Source organism: Lytechinus variegatus, chromosome 5 (genome assembly GCF_018143015.1).
Source record: "Lytechinus variegatus isolate NC3 chromosome 5, Lvar_3.0, whole genome shotgun sequence".
Lineage (NCBI taxonomy): Eukaryota > Metazoa > Echinodermata > Echinoidea > Temnopleuroida > Toxopneustidae > Lytechinus > Lytechinus variegatus.
In genome coordinates, this window is record NC_054744.1 from 16964832 (window position 1) to 16978251 (window position 13420).

Sequence of the window (13420 nt, forward strand, 5' to 3'; positions counted from 1 at the left end):
ATGGCTGCCATATTTTCCTCTCCGGCAGAAAGTCAAAAATAAGGAATAACCCGGGGAATAACTCATCGGTAACGTATAATATATTTTCGAAATATTATAAAATTTATATACATGTAGGTCCTAGTATCAATAGAAAGATTAGAGTCTAACGAAAATAGTGGACCTTCATCCAAGATAATATAATGTCATTTAGAATCTAAAAGAAGTAAAAAATCTGGACAAAACCCATCCGCCGAATTGTCGGACCAGATTACACATGCAGGCTCGTATGGCAGTGTATCCTATTGCCGGACACCTTTATTTCAGTGCTTTAAAAATGACAACTAGAGGAAATACAATGAAGAAAAATGATACCTTGCTATTCCAAATATTCTGAAAATTATGAATATGATGAAATTATTTTATATTTTCCAACCGTTTTCTTTGCACTGCACTTGCCGCATACCCCTCCGCGAAAAACAATTATTTTCGTGCGTGACAAATTACATCATAATTCCGGACGCGCGACGGACGGGTAAAAATGTTCTTGATTATAATGATGTAAGAAAGAGTTGGTGTGATTTTTTCATGATATATCATCTCATGAGTAAATTCTAAGTTTTTGTTTGCTTTCTTATATCGATTTTGAGCAGATCTTTGTAATGAATTGGTGTTTGCTAACTAATTTCATTTTTAAATTTTTTTTTTTGATTGCGTGTTCGATATGGCACTTTTCAGTATTAATGCTTGTTCATATCGTGACCCTCAGTCAAGTTCTATCGATGCGCAGACGATCGTTGACGGCTCTCTATCTACCTCGCGCACGGACGGTCGGGGTATATACCTTGAGAACTAGCCGTCGACGATCTGATCGATGGAGCGGACGAGATTGAAATTCGGCGAATCGGGCCCGAAATTAGGTCCATATTGCCATCAGAAAATAGATCAATCGGGATCAATTGTTATGCAAAACTATGTTATATGATATTTTAAGCGTTTCTGTCATTTTAGAGAAAAATAAGGTAAAAGTTGGATTTTTTCGCCTTGTTTTTGCAAACTTGTTCTTTGAATTGATATGTGAAATTGAACTGCGGAAGTCTTACGGTACGAAATTGATTTCGTACACAGTAATATGCGCGTCCGGAAATATGATAGTGTCCGGTAATACAATACGTTACTATACATGTACGTCGGTGAATGGGGATTGTAGTAAAAATAAAATGTCAGAAATTGTTGAATAAATCCCCAGAAACGACGGTTATTCCTGTCTAATTATTGATGTGCTACTACTCATTGATTTCACTACCCATGGCCATGCTAATTCTAGTCTTAACTCTATTAAAATTAAGCTCCGCAAAGCGCGGGTCTGTCGATTGTCTGGTCAACGTCGCGCCGGCCGGGGTGCCGCCCCAGGCCCAGGCTCCTCCTATCATGGTGCCTCCGTCTCCAACTGTACCGGGGTATTATAAGCCCAGTCTCCAGACAAGACAGAGTCAGGATCAAGATTAAAATTCTGGTGGGTTGACATAACTTTAAGTATTTCCCATTTGGTAGGAATGAAATTTAGGAATAAATCTGGCGATTGATACTCACTTGCAGTAGTTTGTTACATCCAATACTACAGAAATCAAGCAAATAGGAGAGAGAAAACTGTCAACGCTAGCTCAATCTGTATGCTTGTGTGACGTATGTGATGTGAAGCGATATCGAGATCCGGGAAGCATTCCAATGAAAATGAGTTGAATGACGATTGTTATAAGCTACTAAAAAATCAACGCATTTGATTGGATCAGAGCAAATTTTCCACTGGAAATCGATATTAATGTACTTCATGAAACAGTTCCTCGATATGTTTTGTGACCATCATTTCCTCATTATATGAACGATCAATCTAACTTTAGCCGTAATATAATGGAGCTGACCAAAATATGTTCCCATTTATTTCAGGGCCCCGTCTTACAAAGTGTTACAATATTGATTTAATAAACCTTAACCGTGAATCTATGGAAATCCCAGGATCATAATTTTTTTCTACAGGAAATTTGCACCATGACTTTTGTACACAGTGAATTTTCAAGAAAACGATGAATGCATGAATATACATCATAGCTAGAAAATATTTGAACAAAAATGCGTTATAGATGTTGACGTTGCTGGCCGTCCATAGTTGGATCAATTCCCGGGCCCAGAAGGAAAAACCAGTATTTTTTTTACTGGTTTCCAGTCCCGGGGGAGCACTTCCATTCACGAGTGGATACCATGCACGACCATGGGGTCTCGAAAAGCACCCTAAACACGTAATTTCCATATTCTGAAAATGCACCCCTTAACAAAACAAAACGATACTCTTGGCAAATATATATAGGTTTTCCGGTCCAATTTCGTCAAAATTTCAACCGATCATGATGTAATAATTCAATTTGCAGCTAATTTGAATGACCTATGAGATCAGCATTTAAATAGCCAAATACTTAATTTGATTTAATTCTGCTGGCACGCGATTTCATAGTTATTTCATTTAAACACTTATAAAGAACGTTCAAATTAAAATAGCTGAGTCGTGTTTTCAAATTCGCACTGGTACCTTCCTTGCGAACGTTTAGGAATTCAAAATAATTAATATGCAATCGCTTACAAGATATGGACAGTGTTTTTGTTGTTGTTGTTTTTTTTTATTTCTTTTGAATAATTATGGAAATGGGTTTTACTCCTAAATTGGATGTTCAAAATTTTATTGAATTTTACATCCGGACAGACCATCATTGGGACAAAAAATCGTTTTTGTTCCACTTTCATAACTATAGACTGTGGTCAATACCATGATACCCATCCCTTCCCCCAAAACGATTTAATTATATACAATTATGTAAAATAAAAAATAACAAGATGATGAAGAAAAAATACCTACCATTGGCATACTAGGTCATCGACTCACTCAATGGCGGATCCAGGTTAGGACACAGCCGACTCGTGCCCCCCCCCCCCCCCTTTAGAGGCACAATTATTTATTTTTTATCCAGGACGGAATACCCTTATTCTTTGGTAAAACATCCTTTTTTACTCGTCAAATTCCTCCGGAAAATGTGCCCCCTTTTGGGAAATCCTGGATCCGCCCCTGCACCCACTCATCAATCACTAAAAGAATAAGCGTTTACAACCATATCCTATAAGTGTTGCATGAATTACGTCTTTATCAAACATAATGGAATAAAATGATTCTAACTGAAAAGATCCGCAAAAAATAGAAGTATAGGGTAAAGTTTGAAAAAAAAATGAATACAGAAACATGATATCTGAATTTGGAAGTTTAAAGTGCAAATATGTGTGCCGATAAATGAAATTGAAAATGGTGTTTTAGGCGAAATTAAACGATCAGTTCGTCGTCGCGAAATTAAATGACACCTTAGGGCCATTAATTTAAACAAACTTCTCTCTAAATTGAATTTCTACAAAATTCAAAGGAATGATATAGAACGGAATTGAATGCTAAATGAATGAAAATGAACTATGTGTGAAGAGGGTGGACGAAATATTTCGAATTTGAACGTCCTTTCATTAATTTAATTGCAACTCTGATGAAATTGGACGGGAAAACCTATATTACCTGAAATGAACCCCTAAACAAGTACAGGAATATTTTATTGTTACGGGTCCTTCGGTCGTCGGCTTTACCTTATTTGGTTTAGTACGACCCAACGTCCTTCTACACCTCGCGCAAATCGGACTCTACACACGAAGTGTTGGGGCAAAAAGGACATCCTTTATAAAACATTTTAATTTTGTTTTATCATCCCCGCAAATTCGACCCTAAACACGTAATCCTCCTAGCGAAATAGATACCCTTTTTTCATTATTTTTGTGTTTTTGACACCCTTATCACGTTACGTACGTAACGTGCCCTATCGTGAAAAAGAAATCCTTTTTACGTGTTTTTTTTTGGTCGCGCATGGTATCCACTCGGCAATGTAAGTGGCCCCCCGGGTTTCCAGTATATTTTTACTGGGCCAGTTAATTTTTTACTGGACCAGTAAAATTCAACTGGAGACCAGTTCCAACAATTGCATTCCAGTTGAAGCAATTAGTAATACCAGTTAAGTTGCTTTCATTAAACTGTTGTTACTGGTCCAATAAATGGTGTCCAGTACATTTTTACTGGTTTCCAGTATATGTTTACTGGACCAGTTGATTTTTAACTGGACCAGTAAAAATCAACTGCCAGTTCAAACAATCGCATTCTGGTTACTGGTCCAATAAATAATGACTTTATTTCAAGTCAGATCATTTAACAAATTATGAAAAATGAATCTTGCAATTCAGAGTAAGTTATTATCGTTATCATTTATCATTTTTATTGTCATTGCTCCTATAATTATCACAATTATTATTATTATGATTATTATGATCATTGTTGTATTCATTCATATTACTGTTATTATTGTTATTGAATTATTATTCTTAATATTATCCTAAATATCAAGTATTAATATTATCATTAGAATAATTATTTCCTCTCATTAAGATCAAAGTAAGATGTATTCCTCTGATATAGTCAACTGGTCTGAAGTAATTCAATGTTTGAAATTAAACTGGTCAAGACCAGTAATACCAGTAATGCTGATGATGCTGATCACGTGGTTTACCTCATTTGCATATTTCCTGTTTTTTTAAAGAAAAATCAGGATTTATAATGGAATATCCTTGCAATAGCACTCATTGTTTTTTAAAAACCTTCAAAATAAGTGTGTGAACTAATTCACAATGAAAATGTGTTATTTCATACATCACATTCAAAATTACAGCAGAAAGATTAATTCACTATCCATCTTTCCCACCACATTTGATTTCACTGGCCATGGTATATTACAAACCAAATGCATGTAATAAACTGATCCAGTAAGACCAGTACGAGGACCAGTGATACCAGTATGAGGATCAGTGAAACCAGTATGAAGACCAGTGAGACCAGTAACAACCACCAGAAGCAAGACCAGTATAAAATTCCAGTACTTCAAAACCAGTTTAATTTTTAACTGGACCAGTAAGATTTTAACTGGACCAGTATGACCAGTTAGACCAGTAAACCGATGCTCCAATTTCCAGAGTTACCAGTTAAAATTCTGGTCCAGTGGAGCTGGTTTTTCCTTCGGGGGGGGGGGGGCCACTTACATTGACGAGTGGATACCATGCGCGACCAAAAAAACACATAAGAAGGATGTCCTTTTCACGATAGGGCACGTTACGTACGTAACGTGATAAGGGTGTCAAAAACACAAATGAAAAAAACACAAATCAAAAACACATTAATGAAAAAAAACACAAAATTAATCGATTTCGCTAGAAGAATTACGTGTTTAGGGTCGAATTTGCGGGGATGATAAAACAAAATCAAAATGTTTTATAAAGGATGTCATTTTTGCCCCAAGGAGAGTCCGATTTGCGCGAGGTGTAGAAGGTGGGGTCGTACTAAACCAAACTAAGGTAAAGCCGACGACCGAAGGACCCGTAACAATAAAACATTCCTGTACTTGTTTAAGGGTTCTTTCATTTCAAGGAATATTTGCCAAGAACGGTTTTGTTTCCAATACTTGTTAAGGGTAGGGTTTCACACGCCAATACTTGTTAAGGGGTGCATTTTCAGAATATGGAAATTACGTGTTTAGGGTGCTTTTTGAGACCCCATGGTCGCGCATGGTATCCACTCGTGAATGGAAGTGCCCCCCCCGGGATCAATCGCAACTCATTGATCCAATCACTTGTTACTCTTTAGAAATCCATCAATTTCATATTTTTTTCGATCTTTGCATTTTAAAAAGGAATAGCAGAATTTCTTTCTCCTTCCCATGGGGGTCGATTTGTGTTCATGTTTGGGGGGATGACCATGGTCGTCAAGCAGAATATTTTCAACAAAACTCAGTCAAAAGCGAGGGAGCATGAAACTCTTAATTCTTGTAGTCATTGTAATCATGATTATAATACGCATCTCACTAATCTAATATTGCGAGCGCGAAGCGCGAGCTGAAAATTCAGACCCGAAGAGAAGAATTTTAAGGCACGTTTGTAGGAATTTACGTAGTACCATATGTATTTCACTAACAAAATGATGCGAGCGCGAAGCACGATCTCAAAATTTTGGCCCCAAACAGGGACATTTTAAGGAATATTTCTTTTTTAGAATTCCGTATATAGTCATCTAATGCGAATGCTTAGCCGATTGCTGATTTTGTTAGAATCACATCCAAACACATGAAGAGCTTTTTGTAGTCATAGTAATTATACGCATCACTAGCGCAAAGTGCGAGCTATAAGAAATTCAGATCTGAAAAGGGGTATTTTAAGGCTTGTTTGAAGGAAACTACTATTACTCACTAACCAAATGATGCAAGCGCGAAGCGCGAGCTGATTTTTTTTTATATTTAGACTACAAAAAGAGACATTTTAAGGACTGATTTTAGGAATTCATGAAGAGCAGACATATCTCATCAATCCACTAATTCGAACAAGGCAGACATGCATCAATGCATCAATATATATATATATATATATATATATATATATATATATATATATATATAGATATATACATCAAATTCACTCTTTTTGATGCCCCGCATCTGCACGCCAGCGGGGGTAGTCCGTAAGACTACAGTTTTCTGTATTCAAAACATTTTCGGTTTACATTATTTTTACGAGACTAAAATAAGTATTACGTACATGGAGGAGATCAATGCGAGCGCGAAGCGCGAACTGTTTTTTTTCTAAATGACCTGGAAATTAGCATTTTTGAGCAATTTTTGTCGGTTTTCAGGGCTATAACCTTTTTATACACTCTTTTAAATTTTAATTCTCATTTCTTTAAGAATTTCTCTGCTTACTTTACATCACAATTCGGGATAAAAGGATACCGACAAAAAATTAAAGTGAAATTCGAAAGGGTGGTAAAATAAACGGGGCAAGTACACCCCAAGCTGGTTGCTGTGTGGGGAGGGGTAAATTTTAAAAAGATAATACCATGTATATTAGAATAAGATTAACAGGTTTTTCTTTTTCATCCTAGATTTTTGTTTATTTCTCCATTTTGGCTCTATGCAATGTACCGGCTTCTAATGATATCTGAAATGAATGATTCATTCCAAAACAATATACATATGATTGTTTTGGAATGAAACCATTCATATCAGATATCATTAGAAGCCGGTACATTATGTATATTGTTTTGGAATGAAATCATTCATTTCAGATATCATTAGAAGCCAGTACATTGCATAGAGCCAAAATGGAGAAATAAAAAAATCCAGGTAACATTGATTGTCGTATATACGCATGATGATCATTTTCTTTTTGTCTCTGAAAATACTTATTAAGTATTTTCAGAGACAAAAAGAAAATGGTCATCATGCGTATACACGACAATCAATGTTACCATTGCACACACCATTCCCCCACCTGAAATGTGGAGATATATTCCCCACTCTCACCCTCACCCCGTGATCGATATTGATAGGCCTATATCATATGAATGAGTCCCTTATTATGGGAATCGCTATACCATCACGATGATATTCATTATTATCACTATGATGATGATGATAATAATAATAATGATACCATACTACTATACTACTACTACTACTACTACAGGGGCGGATCCAGCCTTCGCCAATAGGGGGGGGGCCGGAATTTTTTTTCAGCCATATTTTCCCCGATCGGCCACTCGAATATGATATTTGCCGGGATGTTTGGTTTCTTTAAAGGGGTAGTCCTATTAGTCACTTCTTAGCTTTATTCTTATGAATAAACATAAATATATAATACCATAATCATTATTTATATAATGCGAGCGCGAAGCGCGAGCTATTTTTGGGGAAATCTTATGTACTTTTTTCTAAAAGTTTTGAACATTCTGGGCAATCCTGAGAAAAAAAAACATGTGTATGCAAGTGAATAATTATTACGAACGTGAAGCGCGAGCAGAAATGAACTGATAGAAAAATGTACTGTTAAGGACTTGCTTGCAGTTAGCCAGGAAGACGTTACATATTTTAAAAATCAAATAATGCGAGCGCGAAGCGCGAGTTGAAATTTTTTGACATTTTTACCTATAAGGAATGGAAATTCTAAGCACTTTTTGTAACTTAACAGAATAGGTATATAACTAAACGATTGGTGCGAGCGCGAAGCGTGAGCAAAAAATTTCGTGATTTAGACTTACTGAACGAGACACTCTATTCAAGTTTTGTAAATCATGAAAAGGATGAGGAAGTGGGGATCTTCCTTACATTAATAGCGCGAGCGGAAAATTTTTATATACGTTTTGAGCTGATCGAAAACGTATTTGTTATGGACTGCTTGAACTTAGCCATGACGACGTTACATATTTCAACATTCAAATATTGCGAGCGCGAAGCGCGAGCTGAAAATTTTTGACATTTCTACCTGAATAATGGAAATTTTAAGCACTTTTTGTAATCGTGGAAAGGATAAGACAAAAACTGAACATTATTGATGCGAGCACGAAGCGCGAGCGGAAAATTCTGGACACTCTATTCATGTTTTGTAAATCATGGAAAGGTTAAGCTATTGGAAATTTTCATACATTAATAATGCGAGCACAAAGCGCGAGCAGACAATTTTTTTATATTGTCATCTGAAACTAGATAATTATTTAAACGGAGAACAAGCTGCGTATCTTAATAAACGTGTGTTTGAGATATCGACCTAGAATTTGGGTATTCTAAATACCTTTTTTATCATGAAAATCAATAAAGCGAGCGCAAAGCGCGAGCTAAAAATATATTGTGACGCGAGCCACCCCAAGGGCTCTCTCTCCACAACTCTAAAGTATTTGCTGCCACCACATGTTTTTAGAGGGACATGACCCCTGGATCAACTGAGGAGTATTCAGTTGATCCCAATTTGAAAGTTAAACTACGTCATAAAACCAAGTGACGTAATAATACAAGACTTTAACAAGAGCGAGAATTCTAATTAATCATATATGCACACGTGACAGAAATGCATACCACTGATTGGCTAAGAGTTTTGCGTGCTTGGGCCTTTAACTTATTCTCCCCAACCATGCTTTCGATCTACAATCTCAAGCCGCTCATCCGTTGTGCTCTACAAGACTGAAGAGAAAATTTACCAAGATTTCCCTTTTAAGTGCAACAAGCTTCATTTAAACTGAGCAAGAGACAATTCAAGACTTCTTGGTAAATATTCTGTACTAAATTAATTGGTATAATTTGTGATAATGGACTTGAATTCATCTCATCATAAATTGCTTTATGTTCTGTCTAATTCCATCGAATGATCATCAATAAGTTCATCTCATTGCCATTCCCTGTCACATTCCTCAGCACCTAGAACCTCTGGTTGTGATGGTGGAGGGGGGGGGGGACTAGTGACACCACCAAGACTATTATACTTGAGAATTTAGTAAGCATAAATAATTTCATTCACAACAAAATTCATATCCATGTAGTAATACAAAATGACCACAGTGTCTATACTTAGAAAATTTCGGTCTATGTAATGACCACAGTGTCTATACTTAGAATATTTTTTATACCATGAATGACCAAGGTGTCCATACTTAGAATATTTCGATCTATGTAATGACCAAAGTGTCTATACTTAGAATAATTTCGATCTATGTAATGACCACAGTGTCTAGACTTGGAATATTATTTTGTACCATGAAATGACCAAGGTGTCCATACTTAGAATAATTTCGATCTATGTAATGACCAAAGTGTCTATACTTAGAATATTTCGATCTATGTAATGACCACAGTGTCTATACTTAGAATATTTCGATCTATGTAATGACCACAGTGTCTATACTTAGAATATTTCGATCTATGTAATGACCACAGTGTCTAGACGGAATATTATTTTGTACCATGAAATGACCAAAGTGTCTATTCTTAGAATATTTTCGATCTATGAAATTACCAAGGTGTCAATACTTAGAATAGTTTGATATATGGTACATTCTATGGTGATTCAAAAAAATTAATTGGTACAAATCATGAATTTAAGGCACTATGAGACACACTCAACTTCAAGGCTTAGCCCAAGACTAAGAGTAAGTAATATATTCAATGTTCAAGATCTATAATTCAAGCCAGAGATATTTGTTAATAATGCCAGGGTCCCAGACCCTACACGTAACTGGTGCTGGAATCATCTTGTTTTTTAGTTGTTGATTCTATAATAAATAATTACATACAATGAATGCAGTGAGTGATTATTATCTATCCATATCCTAAGTAAGAGAACCAAAATAGTGACACTTAGAAAACTTTCGCAATAAAAGTCCAAAATAGTGACACTTAGAAAAATTTTGACTAAAAGGCCAAAGTAGTGACACTTAGAAAATTTTTGACTAAAAGGCCAAAGTAGTGACACTTAGACAATTTTCACCATTGTTCCAATCTAATGACAAAAACAATACAACAATTCAGTGAAAATTATCTCAACATACACATAATAGATCATTTATATTATCTTCATTAGATATTAAAGTACCTCTTGAATGAATTTTCTTACAAAACCCTCATTTTAAAATCCAGGGTGCAAGAATCAATTTTTCCTTCACAAAATCTTTCTTTTATCCTATAATTTCTTTGAAATCAATTTTAGGAAGCAGTTTACATCAACCTCATATTTCTTTCCCCTAAAGAATCATAAATAAGTACTTACAGTGTGAGATGTTCAAGATTGAGATTGAGAGGAAGAGAAAATTGTTTAAAGATGGAGATGACCGTGACCTTTCAAGATGGCGTCTAGAACAAGTTATGCCGAATTTGTGCCTCTCGCTCCCTATTTATACCCCCAAATCCTGTCCCCTGATTGGTCAAAAATACCCCGCCCAACGTGAAACTACTATGACGTCACAATGAATGCGCGTCACTCATTGTCTGCCGACCAAAGGCCGATACCACTATGACGTCACAATCAATTACAACCCTAACTATTACAGGACGTATAAAATGATGATTTCTGATCGAAACTTGTTTGACAATCAGCCAGCTTCCCTGAAATACATTATTACTGGAAAATATCAGAGGTAAGTACTAATTCTTCAGTTTATAATAACAGGGTGACAACTCAACATGACATCTTTACATTGTCATGTACAATAAATAATAGCATTTGATAACAGCATCGTTCATCATAAGATTTTTTTTTTTTTTAGGGGGGGGGGGCCAAAACGTCACATTACCCCCGCCTTTCAAATTTCGCTGTCCTCAGCGAAGGGATATATTAACATTATTAATCTGTAATAGAATACATATATATATATATATATAAAGAGTCCAAGTATTTACAAAAGTGAAAACAACATTATTTTTGAATTATTCTGAATCGGACAGCTCATCGTGGGGGTAAAATTTGCTAATTTTCCTTTCATGCAGAACACTTTGTCCCCTAACATTAATGAAAGTCTCAGTGACAATGGAAACACACTTTAGCATCGTGTTCCCAAGACTTGGTTTTTGAACGAAACAGGTCACTCCAATCTGATCGTCCGTTGAAGGGTGGCGCACAATCATCCTTAGGGGTGGCACCTTCGGCTCCTCAGCCTCCTCTTCAATTTCGCTGCCCCCTTCATCGCTCTATTCATGCACCTCTTCAATTTCGCTGCCCCCTTCATCGCTCTCTACGTGCACCTCTTCATCACTACTGACTTCACTCTCTGAATCTGTGGTGGCGTTCAAACTTATTTCTGCTTCCCGCCTCTTCTTCTCTTCTATCTCTTTCGATATTCTTTTAGCCATTTCCCGTCGTTCTTTCTCCTTTTGACCCTCTCCTTCCTCATTCCTCCGTTCCTCTTCCGTCTCCCTCTTTCCTTCCTCTCTCTTCTCCTGCCTTTCTGCCTCTCTCCTTTCTGCCTCTCTTCTTTCTGCCTCTCTTCTTTCTTGCCTCTCCTTTGCATCTCTCCTCCTTAGATATCTGATCGTTGCTTCGTCATATTTGGAATTTCTCGTTGATGTACCCTTCATGCCATGTTGTCGACGATAATGTCTTAAAAGTGCCTTTTCATCCTCATGCTCAAAGTCATACCTCTTACATTTGTATGTAAGATCTGAATCATGCTCCTTCTGGAGATGACTTCTGAATAGTGCATATCCTTCAAAATCTTTCTTGCATTTCCTACAACGAGGCATCTGTATGATAGAGGGAAGTAAAACATGCATAAAAGTTTGTTATTTTTCACATATGTACCTTCTGGGGGGTCCTCTTAACTCTTTCTGGGTTTCTTCTAGGGGGTAATACATGTAATGTAGTCCAATCCTTCAATGAAGGGCCCTCATATGACTTCAATCTATCTAAGTGTACTACTTTGGCTCGACATTTCCTACTTAGCTGTATCCTATATACTACATCAGATAACTTGTCCATTATTAGATACGGCCCTGTCCATTTCGGCATGAACTTGGGACATACTCCTCTCTTCCTATGTACCCCACTCAACCACACCCAGTCCCCTTTTTGGAAACTTCTTAGTTGAGTGTTCCTGTCATATGTCCTTGCTTGACGTTCTGCACTTATGCGTAATTTCTCTCTTGCAGCCTCATGTACATCTTGCAGCTTTTTACGTAACTCATATGTGTAATCTGTTTCTTCAATCCTTTCAGGAGTTGGAGATTGAACCAAGACATCCAGTGGAAGGGGAATCTCTCTGCCCATCATCATCATAGCTGGAGTTTCCCCAGTTGATTCCTGAACAGATGATCTATATGCCATCATCGCTAGAGGTACTTTCTCATCCCAATCTTTCTGATTCCGGTCTGGCTCAAGAATGGAAGCAACAGTGTGTACCAAGGTATGATTGAATCGTTCCACAAATCCATCTCCTCTTGGGTGTAATGGGCATGTCTTAGTTTTCTTTATCCCTAATATCTTGCATACTTCTGTCATGACATTAGATTCGAAATTGCGGCCCTGATCAGTGTGCAATTCTTTAGGTACTCCAAATCTTGAAATAAACTCTTGAACCAATACTCTAGTTATTGTGATAGCCTCTTGGTTCGGCAGTGGATATGCTTCTACCCACTTAGTAAAATAATCTCCCACTACTAGAATATATCTATTTCCTCTCTCTGTTATGGGCAAGGGGCCTAATATGTCAGCTGCCACCCTCTCCAGTGGGGCTCCAACACGATATTGTTGGAGAGGGGCTCTCGCCTTCTTCGGTGGATTCTTCAGTTTTGCACAAATATTACATCTTCTAACCATTGATCGTACATCTGCTGTTAATCCAACCCAATAATAACGTTGCTGGGCTTTGTGCAACAATTTATTCATTCCCAAATGACATCCAGTATTAGAACTGTGTAGTTCAAGCAGAACTTTGTGTCTCAAAGCACGTGGGAGAACGATTTTCCAATTGACCTCTTTTCCATCGTTTGATTCCCATCTCCGGGTCAGCACA

General features: G+C 36.9%; 1 protein-coding gene across 1 annotated transcript in view; it reads right to left on the reverse strand.

Annotated features, from left to right (window-relative positions):
- Positions 1 to 1838, reverse strand: part of LOC121415590 (semaphorin-2A-like) — a 62869-nt gene extending 61031 nt beyond the window's left edge. The window contains exon 1 of the mRNA XM_041608858.1: positions 1573 to 1838. The gene's annotated coding sequence lies outside the window, so the exon portion shown is untranslated. The remainder of the gene's footprint in view (positions 1 to 1572) is intronic.
- Positions 1839 to 13420: the final 11582 nt, after the last annotated feature.